Here is a 12051-nt window from a genome sequence, read left to right on the forward strand (position 1 = left end):
ATTTATTTCTCATTGAAAAATGCAAATACATTTCTATAATTTATGCAACGTGATTTTCTGGATAGCATTTTTGATATTCTAGCTTTCAAAGTTAAAATTAACCTACCCTTAAAATTATAGACTGTTTATGTCTTTATCTGTGGGCAACTTACAAAATCAGCAAGGGATCAAATAATGATTTCCTACACTGTACCATCATAATGTAACACTAGCCAAGTTAAACTATATTGATGACTAATTGAATCCAGAAAAAATGTGAACTTTTTATGGAGTTTTATAAACACCTGTAATGTAACTCTAAGCAGTACGTTAAAGTCTATTGATGACTAATTGAATCCAGAATTCTTTTTACTTTTTTTGAGTTTTATATACCACTGTAATGTAACGCTAACAATGATTAACTGTATGGATGACTAATTCAATCCAGAAAAAATGTTGAAATGTTTTTGTTTTCTTTACCACCATAATGTAACACTAAGCAGTGTGTTAAAGGCTATGGATGACTAATTGAATCCACTAAAAGATTTGAACAGTTTGTTCGAGTTTTATATACCACTGTAATGTAACACCAACTACGTTAAACTCTATGGATGACTAGTTCAATCCAGAGAAAAATTGCGAAAGGTTTCTTGGAGTTTTACGTATCACATACGGATAACCAATTGAATTTGCAAAAAAATTAGAACTTTTTTGGAGTTTTACATATCACCGTTATGTAACACTGACCACTTTAAACTGTACGGATGAATAATTGATTCTAGAAAAAAAATGTAATGGTTGTTTTGAGTTTTATATACCACCATAATGTAACGCTAAGCACGTTTCACTCTATGGATGACTATACATATCTGGAAAAATTTTTTTAACTTTTTAAATTTTGTATGCCAACATAATGTAACTCTAACAATGTCAAAATGTATGGATAACTAATTGAATCCAGAAAAAAATTTGACTTTTTTTTCGATTTTTATATATCACCATAACGTAACACTAACCACGTTAAACTGCATGGATGACTAATTCAATCCAGTGAAAAAAATGTTGATTTTTTGAGTTTTACATATCATTGTAATGTAACACTAAGCACGTTAAACTGTATGGATGACAATATAGTCAATATCTTCACACAAAAAAAGAATGTGGCCATGTGCAGCAAATATATATAACAATGGTCTGCAAAGCCCTAAGGCCTGCCTACAGGCTGCATTCTCCAACTCTCTGCTCTTGCAACTGTCCCTAGGCTAAATGCAGAAACTATCTGATGCAAACAGCAAAGCACAGGATTATCCCTTATTAGGACTGTTAGTATGATAGTTCAGCATCAACACCAGTATCTACACCAGATGACACTGATTAGTTAAACTGTGCATGTAGAGGACTGAATAACTGCTCTCACCCTCCAAACACATCTGTCCCTGAGCTGTGCACTGGTCTCAGTAAGCCAAGCATGGTAGTGCCTGTCAATTCATAACCTCTGGTGAGGTAATGTGGCCAGCTAATCACAATAACTCCACTACTAAGTTGGCTATGGCATTTCAGTGACTGCCATGCTATGCCGGCATGCTTATTGTCTGTGTAACAGGCATTAAACATATGCGGCGGGAATTTGAGATTCAAATCTGAGCACCAGTCAATACATGCTAATAGCTGAGCCCATCTGAGTACCCAGATACTGAAGTGATATCCAAGTATCACCGAGCATGTTCACTAATATGTAGCACCTACCTTTGCCCTTCACTTTTTTCTTGACAGCTCTCGTGTTAACCCCTTAGTGGCGGAGATAATATTTACCTTAGTGACCAGGCCATATTTTTTAAATCTGACCAGTGTCACTTTATTTGGTAACAACTCTGAAATGCTTCAATTCATCCCAGTGATTGTGAGAAATTTAAATCACATAGTTACCTTACCATTACACAAAATAATTAATAAGTAACATTTTACATATGTCTACTGTACACCTGCTTCATTTTTGAAACATAATTTTTTTGTTAGTAAGTTAGAAGGGTTCAAAGTTGGTCATCAATTTCTAATTTTTCCAACAAAATTTACAAAACCATTTTTTAGGGATGATGTCACATTTGAAGAGACTTTGGGGGGCCTATATGACAGAAAATACACAACAGTGACACCTTTCAAAAAACTAAATCCCTCAAAGGCCTCAAAACCACATTCAGAAAGTTTATTAACCCTTCAGGTGATTCACAGAAATTAATGGAACTTGGAAGTAAAAAAATAAACAGTTTCCTTTTTTTTTTTCCACAATGGTAACAGGAGAAAATAGACCCTGAAAATTGTTTTGTAATTTTTCCTGCATATGAGGATACCCCATATGTTGGAAAAAATATCTGGAATTGAGAGACGTCAGGAGAAATCTTATGTGCCTAAACAGTTGGAACCCTCACAAATAGCTCTATTTTGGAAACTAGACCCTTCAAGGAATATATCTAGATGTGTGGTGAGCGCCTTGAACCCACAGGTGCTTCACAAAATTTTTAACATTGAAATGTGAAATGAAAAAATAAATTTTCCCCTAAAAAATTATGGTTCTGCCCCAAATTTTTCATTTTCACAATGATACCAGAGCAAAATGGACCATACAATTTGTTGAGCAAACATATTCTATATGTTGTCAAAAACTACTTTTAAGGCACAGTGTAAAACTCACATAGGAAGAAGTGCCATATTACAGGTCAGATTTTTCTGGAATGGTTTGATGGTGTCATGCCATTTTGGCAGAGCCCATAAGGTGCAAAAATAGCAGAAACCTCCCATAAGTTATGTCATTTTTCAAAATACATCTCTAAATAAGTTCAACTACGGGTGCAGTTAGCATGTTGACACCAAATGTGCCTCACAGAAATTTATGCCAGTGGGTGATGAAGAATGAATAATTACATTTGTACCTCTATTTAGGGTATTAGGAAAAAAGAACCTCTCAGTTTGTTGAGCAATTTCTCCTGAGTGTGCCAATACCTTACATGTAATTGGGAACTACTTTTGAGGCACATTGCAAAACTCAGAAGAGAAGGAGTGCCATCATTTATGCAGAAATTGGAAACTGTTCAAAATTTAAGCCATTTTAAAAACCATACCCCTCAAATAAATTAAAACTGTTGTCGGGAATTTTTTTAACTCTTCGATTGCTACACAGAAATTATTGCAAAGTGGAATAAAAAAATACCTCTAAAATGTTGCTTTAGCCAAATATTTCTCACTTTTGAAAAAGTTAATACCAAAAAGTGGACACCACATTTTCTTACCCACTTTCTTTCGAACTTGGCCAAACCCCATATGTATTTAAAAAGTACTGTTTAAACAAATGGCAGGAGCAATATTTAAATTTTAGAACGCAAATTTGTCTTAAAGATGACAGGCACCATAGCCCATTTGCAGGGCCCCTAAGGTGAGTAAAAAGCAAAATCACCCTACAACTTACCCTGTTTTGTAAATGATGCCCCTCAAGGATTTTCTTAAGGGGTATAGTGAGCATTTTGAACCCACAGGTACTACACAGATTTTGATAACATTAAGTTGTCATATTGAAAAAGTTCATTTTTTATTCACAAAAATCTTGCTTTAGCCCCAAATTTCTCACTTTTGCAAGAGTAACATCAAAAGTTGACCTCACAGTTTCTTATTCATTTTCTTATGAACATGGCAATATCCTACATGTAATCAAAATGTTGCATTTGGACAAATGGCAGGGCTTGGAATGGAAGAAGGAATATTTGAAGTTTGGAACACAAATTGGCTGAAAAAGATTGCCAGCGACATGTCACTTTTACAGGGCCCCTAAGGCTCCCAAACTGCCGAAACCTCACACAACTGACTCCATTTTGGAAACTACTCCCCTCAAGATTTTTTTTCAGAAGTATAGTGAGGATTTTGAGCCCACAGGTACTACACAGAATTTGATAACATTAGGTCGTCATATTGAATATGTCGCTATTGGTGTTGAGTGAAATTGCTCACTACTTGAGTTTGCATTGGTGTCTCGGGTATGCACCGAGTATCGTGGCTGCGAGAGCGACATGTTCAAGTCTCCACAACATCATGTTTTGTGGCTGTTAGACAATCACAAAACATGTGGGGATTGTCCATGTATGACAGGTAATACTAGGGGAATACCCGAATATCCGATGCAAACTCGAGTAGTCAGTACTTGTTCTCAGCATTAGCTGTCATATCATCATCATTTTGTTTACTTTTGAAAAAACCTATCCCTAAGCCCAACCATAACCCTTAGCCTAACCCAAACACTTAGCTTAACGTTAACCCTTACCCCAACCCTTACGCTTAGCCAAACATTAACCCATATCCCAACAGAAACCTTAAAAGCAAAGATTTGAAACATAAAAATTATAAAATAAAAAATAAATACATCTGACAAAGGGGATGATGGAGAAAGGATGATTTACCAATTATTCACTGTTGATCACTGTAATGGGGTCTATCACAGTGATAAAAAGCAGGAGGGCCTGAGGTATGGCAGAGGTAATGGGGGGTTTGGGGATATCATTTCTCTTTCCTCTGACATGTATACCATGTCATAAGAAAGAGAAATGATTTTATAGCTGACACTTTTACACTTGATCACTATTATTCCTTAAATAACGGTGATCATGTAATTAAGGATCGGAAAATCCAGTCTTGATCATGTTCTCAGGAGATTTTCGTACTCTGGGGAGCACTATACTCTTATTCATGATTGCCATTTTAAAATTCAATGAGGGAAAAATGCCCATTAGCGGTCAACATTTTATTATGTTTCGGCAGTCTTAAAAAGGTTAAACAAGCAAAAGGGAGTGGAGATAGATGAAAAACAAATAGGTTGGAAGTGGAAAAGGTTATTTAATCATTTGGCAAAGCCAAATTTCTGTAGAGCAGTTGTGCATTCGTTCAAACCATAATTTTTCCTGACAGACTTCTTCTTTTATCCCCTTTCCGACATCGGATGTAATAATCCTTCCATGTGACCTATAAATAAATATTTGAATGAAAAAAACAATAAAAGTACACGTTTTGAATCGCAGCATCTGCAACAACCTGACCTATAAAACTAATTAACCTCTTTAGTGAACAACATAAAAAATTAATTACAAAAATTCAAAAAACAATGCTTTATCATCATACCACCGAACAAAAAGTGGAAAAAAACGAGATCAAAAAGACGGATATAAATAAATATATTACAGCTGAAAACATCATCTTGCCCCACAAAAAAATCAAGCCAACATGCATCTTCATCAGTGGAAAAGTAAAAAGTTACAGCTCTTAGAATAAAGCAATGCAAAAATAATTATTTTGTCTATAAAATAATTTTTACTGTGTAAAAGCACCAAAGCATAAAAAAGATATAAATGAGGCATTACTGTACTGACCTGAAGAATAAAATTGCCTTATCAATTTTATCACACACGGAAAGGCATAAACCCCTCCCTCATAAAAAAAATCCTGAATTGCTGGTTTTTGCTCATTCTGCCTCCCAAAAATCAGAATAGAAAGCTATCAAAAAGTCATATGCCTGAAAATGGTACCAATAAAAATGTCAACTCGTCCCACAAAAAACAAGCCATCAAATAACTCTGTGGGGCAAAATAAGAAAAAATTATAGCTCTCAAAATATGGTGATGCAACATCTATTTTTTGCCATAAAAAGCCTCTTTTAGTTTGTGGCAGCAGCCAAACATAAAAACCCAATGAAATTCTGGTATCACTATAATCGCACCAAACTGAAGAATAAAGCTGCCTAATCACTTATACCGCATGACGAATGGCATAAAAAATAAATAATTAGAATCAATTCTTCACCTGCTATTGATTTTTTTCATTCTGCATCTCAATGATCGCAGTAAGGCTTGGCACACATTTATCCTATGCCCTGCACGGAGCGCTAAAATTGGGGTTTCCATGTAAATCACTGAATTAAGTGATTCAGACTAAACTTCTGATGGACGACTCCCTAAAATGAGGCAGATGGAGGCACTGTGGACGTCATCTGACCTGTGATCCGGCGGTGTCCATCTTTTTAGGATTGCATAAAAGTGCCATTGGCTATAGGTTTGTGCACTTCTAAAAAGAAGGATACTGCTGAACTGAGGCCAGACGGAGTAGAGTAATTCTGCTGCCTCATAATAGTGAATAGATTCCTCGGGGGTTTCATCTGAATCACACTACTCAGAGAGTTCGATGAAATCCCCAAAGTAAGTGGTCAGTGAAGAGCATTGGATAAATATGATCCCAAACATTATGTAAAATGTTCCCAATAAAAGCTTAAACTCAAGCCACAAAAAAAGTACCCACTCAGGTCTGTCATCTGTTAATGGAAATATAGGGGGTTTCCACATTACTGATAGTACATAGGCTCTGGAAAAATGAAATGGCACCTCACTCGCCACAAGAAATTCAGCAAATTCTCTGCTCTTAAATCCAAATACACCCCTCCCTTATGAGTCCCACACTGTACCTAAACCACATATAGCATCCATGTTTGACATTTCTGAAGCGATGAGAGCTTGCCTAACTTGTGGGTGCATGCCTCCAGAAGCACGGGCTGGGCATAACATACAGGCGACTACAACGTACTGGTCAATACAGTGTGCTGTTCACCACAACTGCAGTTTGCAATTTTTACTCGGCAACATTCATTGTTGCTTGTTTCTGGAAAATACCCATGAAGTCAAAATTGTCAAGCACTTACAGATAAATTCCCCAAGGGGTATAGTTTCCAAAATGGGGTCTCTTGAGGGGGGATTTTGCTCTTGCAGCAATTAGGGGCTCTGAATATGGAGTCCGCATGCTGTTTTAAAAAAATCTGCGCTCCAGTAGAAATTGTGGCACAAATTTTGGTGCCATTTTTACCCATTTCTTGAGAGAAATCGTAAAATCTGGGGCTAAAACAATATTTTGGTGGTAAAAATGTAGTTATTTTTTCTTCACTGCCCAATGGTATAAAATTCTGTGGCACACCCTTGGTGTCAATATGATTACTGCACCTCTAGATGAATTCATTGTGAGGTGTTTCTTGTAAAATGGGTCACTTATTGGGGAGTTGTTCTGTTCTGCCACCTCATGGGCTCTCCCTGTGGGTCATGGCACCTGCAAAATATAACAGTAGAATCTGGCACTCCTTGCCTTCTGAGCTTTGCACTGTGCCTGAAAAATATTTCCTGATTACTTGTAGGGTTTTGGCGCAATCAGAAAAACATGGACTTCAGTTTGTTGTAAAAAAAAGTCTGTTAGCCCTTAGAAAAATGAAAAACATGGGGCTAAAACAACATTTTAGTGATAAAAAAGTAATTTATTCTTTCTCAGTGGTATAATATAATGTGGGGCACATGTGTTGTCAATATGATCACTGCACCACTAGATGAATTCATTGGGGAGTGTAGTTTGTAAAATGAGTTCACATATATGGTGTTTCTGTTGTTCTGGTACCTCAGGGGGTCTGCCAATGTGACATGGCACCCTCAAACCATTCCAGCAAAATCCAAACACCAATATGGTGCCTTGTCCCTTATTAGCTTTGTACTGTGCCTCAAAAGTAGTATTCCCCATCATTTGTGGTATTGACGTACTCAGGACAAATTGCACAGCAAATTATATGGTGCAATTCAATTTTTCCTGTTACCTTATGAAAATGCAACATTTGGGGTCAAAAAACATTTTTTGTGGGTAAAAAGGGATTTTTTTTATTTTCCCAGCTCAATGTTATACACTTCTGTGAAGCACCTGGGGGTTCAAAGTGCTCACCATGCATCTAAGTACATTCCTTGAGGGGTCTAGTCTCCAAAATGGGGTCACTTGTGGGGGGTTTCCACTGTTTAGGCACATCAGTAGCTCTCCTAATGGGACATGACATCCGTTAATGATTCTAGATAATTTTACATTCAAAAAGTCAAATAATGCTCCTTTCTGAGCCCTGCCGTGCGCCCAAACAATAGTTTTCTCCCTCATATGGCATATCAGCGTATTCTGGAGAAATTGCACTACAAATTGTCAAATGGTGCTCCTTCTCTTCCAAGCTCTGCCTTGTGCCAAAACAGTAGTTTTTTGCCTCATATTAGGTATTGGCGTTCTCAGGAGAAATTACACAACAAATTTTGGGATGCATTTTTTTCCTGTTACCCTTGTCATAAAAAGGATCTGCAGTTTTTAGAATGGTGTCTCTTTTGGGCATCTTCTATCATAAAGACCCCTCAAAGGGACTTCAAATGTGATCTCGTCTCTAAAAAATTGTTTTGTTGTAAAAATGACTTTTTTTTAACCCTTATAACTTCCTAACAAAAAAAATTTGGTTCCAAAATTGTGCTGATGTAGAGCAGACATGTGGGAAATGTTGCTCATTAAGTATTTTGTTTGACATATGTATGGGGCATGAAAATTCATAGTTTGAAAATTCTAAAATTTTTCGCTAAATTTCCATTTTTTTCACATATAAACACTAGTCATATCAAAGAAATTTTACCATTATCATGAAGTACAATATGTCACGAAAAAACTTTCTCATAATCAGTGGAATCCATTGAAGCGTTCCAGAGTTATTACCTCATAAAGGGACAGTGGCCAGAATTGCAAAAATTGGCCCTGTCATTAACGTGCAAATCACTTTTCGGGGGAAAAAGGGGTTAAGTGGCTGTACAATGATTTTTTGATAACTTGTATAATGTTATAAGTTTGGACACCTTTTAAAAATTGGAAGCATTGCAGCAATCAATTGTTCGCTGCATTTCCAGATTCCAAGACAGATAGCAAACATTTGGTTCAACTGGGTGTTGCTTTTAACCACTAAATGCAAAATGAATAGCCCTCTGTGTGATACATGGGCAGATCAGCTCAGCAAGAGTAAGTGGCATTGCTAGTTAGTGCCTCTTTGTCTGAGCACATGATGGGGGTTTCCAAAACCATGGTATACATATCATTTAAGATCTATTTCCACCACCATTTCCAATATGTGACAAGCTCTTTAATATCATTATTGAAATAACATTTCAAAATTAAATTGACAAAATAATTTAAGATTGATTTAGTTTAAGGGATTAGCAACCTAATAGAAAAGTAAACAAGCAGTATTATTTTGGCTTGTACAGATGTAAAAGTTTAGTAGATGTTAAATTACTCATTTAGCACTGTTTTATATTCAGGCTTAGTGATAAAATACAGTAAATGCAAGAAATACATTGTCTGTTTTGCAAAGACCAAAGCCTTAAATATTTGGCTACTGTATAGCTTAAAAATGGTGAACCACAGCGTTAATAATAGTAGTGTGAATTTGAAGACAGAATTCAACCTTACCACAAAACTGGAGGCTCAAAATTATGTAACAACCATTTATTTATACACAGCCAAGAGATGTGTTTGACAGTATGCAGACGTGAATATAATCTGTAGCTTGTGGCTCTGCAGTTAATATTTATTTCCACCAATAAATGTTCTTTTTATTATAAAAAATTCCAACATTCATTTCTATAGTAGTGATATGTGAGTTGAAAGAAGACATATCTTTATCATTCTGCACTCATAAATAATGCATAAAATATTTGTGATATCTACGTTTAAAACTACAGGAGTTTCCCTGTATTATTAAATAATATATCATCGGTTGCCTGATGGGTACATCTATTTTATCAGTTTCATCTATTTTTCTCTGTTGTCAGAAATGTTATATTACATTAGAACTGATTAGAGGCTAAACATTTATCTTGCTACTTATTTTAAAATATTTTATTGTGTTGTGATTTGCTTGTTGTCTATGATCTTTGTAAGGTTAATTCAAAAGAAATGATTAGGCTGAAATCACATTTATTTAATTAATATGGATTTTAATACATGTAAGGCAAGGTTCACATGTTCAGTATTTGGTCGGTATTTTACATCACTATTTGTAAGCCAAAATCAGGTGGGGGTGAAAAATTCAGAATTGGTGACACGTCTCTATTGTACTTTTCCTCTGATTGTTCCACTCCTGGTTTGGTTTACAAATACATATGTAAAATAATGAACACAAACCCATTATAGTCTATGGGGCTTTTCACATGTCCATTTTTTTTGCAGAGCAAGTTATTTTTTGCAAACATGTCCGCTTTTTAAGTCAAGGATAAAAAATTACATATACCAGTCTATGGGTTTGGTAAAATCCATTACAGCACCCAGATACCATCCATGTGCAGTCCGTGTGACGTCCATGATTAACAATGTAGTGGATACGAGAAGCTTTGCAAACTGGGGATAAAGAGGCATAGGCAAACATAGAATAAAATTTAAATATATATTTAGAATGTTTAAAATACAATTTCCAAAGGAGTCTCCCAACCAGGTAAGAAAAAAGACGACAATAAGCTAAAGCACAAAATCAGTAGCGGTAAAAACACCGTAGTAGAGGTTAATTAGGATAATGGCTCAAGCTATCGCTAGATATCAGTATATATTTGCATAGTACCCATATATTGCAGTGGTATCAATCAAAATTGATTAGCTATGTCCCGGTCTATAAATTTGTAAAGTGCTTCAGTGCATATATAGAAAAATCAATGCTAATAGACATACATATTATTACCTACATAGACATGTGTCCTGGCTTTGTGCAGCCCACTGCCTGACCCCAACAGTGCCGTTTCGCCTTAATGGCTTCTTCACAATGGGGGCAATGTGTGTTATGTGCCGCATGATCCTTATTTATGCAGAGCTCATAGCTGATAGTAATGTCAGCGGGATTGGCTCACCATTGCGCATGCGCTATTTTCTGGATCTCCCCTTTAGTAAATCTGACTTCCTGGCCAATGCTCCTGGAAGGCAGGCGTGGAACACACTGCACACCATAATGGCGCATACACTATTTTCCGGATCTCCCCTCTAGTAACTCTGACTTCCTGGGCATGTTCCATTATGGTGTGCAGTGCGCCATTATGGTGGCGCATATGCTATTTTCTGGATCTCCCCTCTAGTAAATCTGACTTCCTGGGCATGTGCCTCTTTATCCCCTGTTTCACTGGGGTTGGTGTATGAATTCTTGTTGATATGAGGGTGTATTATACCTAAACAGGACATTTGATATTCACTTATCTATACATATGTAATGGAAAAAGAATTTAAGATGGTTTTAAAGGTTTTAAAGGACATCTACACATCCTAAACCTTTAAGCACACACCATAAACAAACTAAAAGATGGTTTAATGAATCCTGGCCTGCATTGAGCAGGGGGAGCACACAATAACCCTGGAGGTCCTTTCCAACTCTAACATTCTATGATTCTATGATTCTATGAACCTTGTGAAGGCATAACAAAATTCTAAACTCTTAATTCAAAAAATGAAACAGTTATCAATACTAGAGTTGAGCGACTTTTGGTTTTTTAGGGTCGCGTTTCGTTTCGTGAAACCCGACTTTTCCAAAAGTCGGGTCGAGCAAGATCGTCCGATTATAGGGAAAAGTCGGGGTCGTCCCGAAACACGAAACCCAATGTAAGTCAATGGGGAATAAAAGTCGGCAGTGAGAGGAGGACAGGAAACACACCTACAGTGCCCATTTGAATGCCAAAAGCATCAATTCTTCTTACTTAAGCTTGTCAACCTTAATTAACTTCATAATACAAGTTACGCACTGAAAAATGGGGGTTATTTGGCTAAAGTTGTGGGGGGGAGGGCTGGCTGCAGGTTTTCATGTGCCCTGGGCGAAAGAGCGCCCCTTTAACACATACCACAACTCATCATGCTCCGATACGGCAGAGAAATAGCGGTATAGTACAATGAAAAATACCTCACTTTTTACATCTCATGACGAGGCCCATCTATTTCTCCATACAGAATCATTGGTCCCATATAATGTTTGAAACAGTATATGATGAGCTCCACATAATGCTACAGTATATGTTGGTCCCCATGGATGAAGCTCCACTGTCTTATGGGCCCAAATAATGCTCCAAACATAATGGGCCCCATTTCTAATGCTCTAGTGTATAATGGGCCCTGTAAATGCTGCTCCAGTGTCTGATGTCCACCTTTGGAATGTTCCAGTGTATGGTGGGCCCCATCTATCATTCTCCAGAGTAT

General features: G+C 36.7%; 1 protein-coding gene across 1 annotated transcript in view; it reads right to left on the reverse strand.

Annotated features, from left to right (window-relative positions):
- Positions 1-12051, reverse strand: part of GRID2 (glutamate ionotropic receptor delta type subunit 2) — a 2095611-nt gene that overhangs the window by 792846 nt on the left and 1290714 nt on the right. The gene's annotated exons all lie outside the window — the stretch shown is intronic.

The sequence above is a fragment of the Dendrobates tinctorius genome, unplaced genomic scaffold, assembly GCF_039654945.1.
Source record: "Dendrobates tinctorius isolate UK_male_01 unplaced genomic scaffold, ASM3965494v1 ptg000011l, whole genome shotgun sequence".
NCBI lineage: Eukaryota > Metazoa > Chordata > Amphibia > Anura > Dendrobatidae > Dendrobates > Dendrobates tinctorius.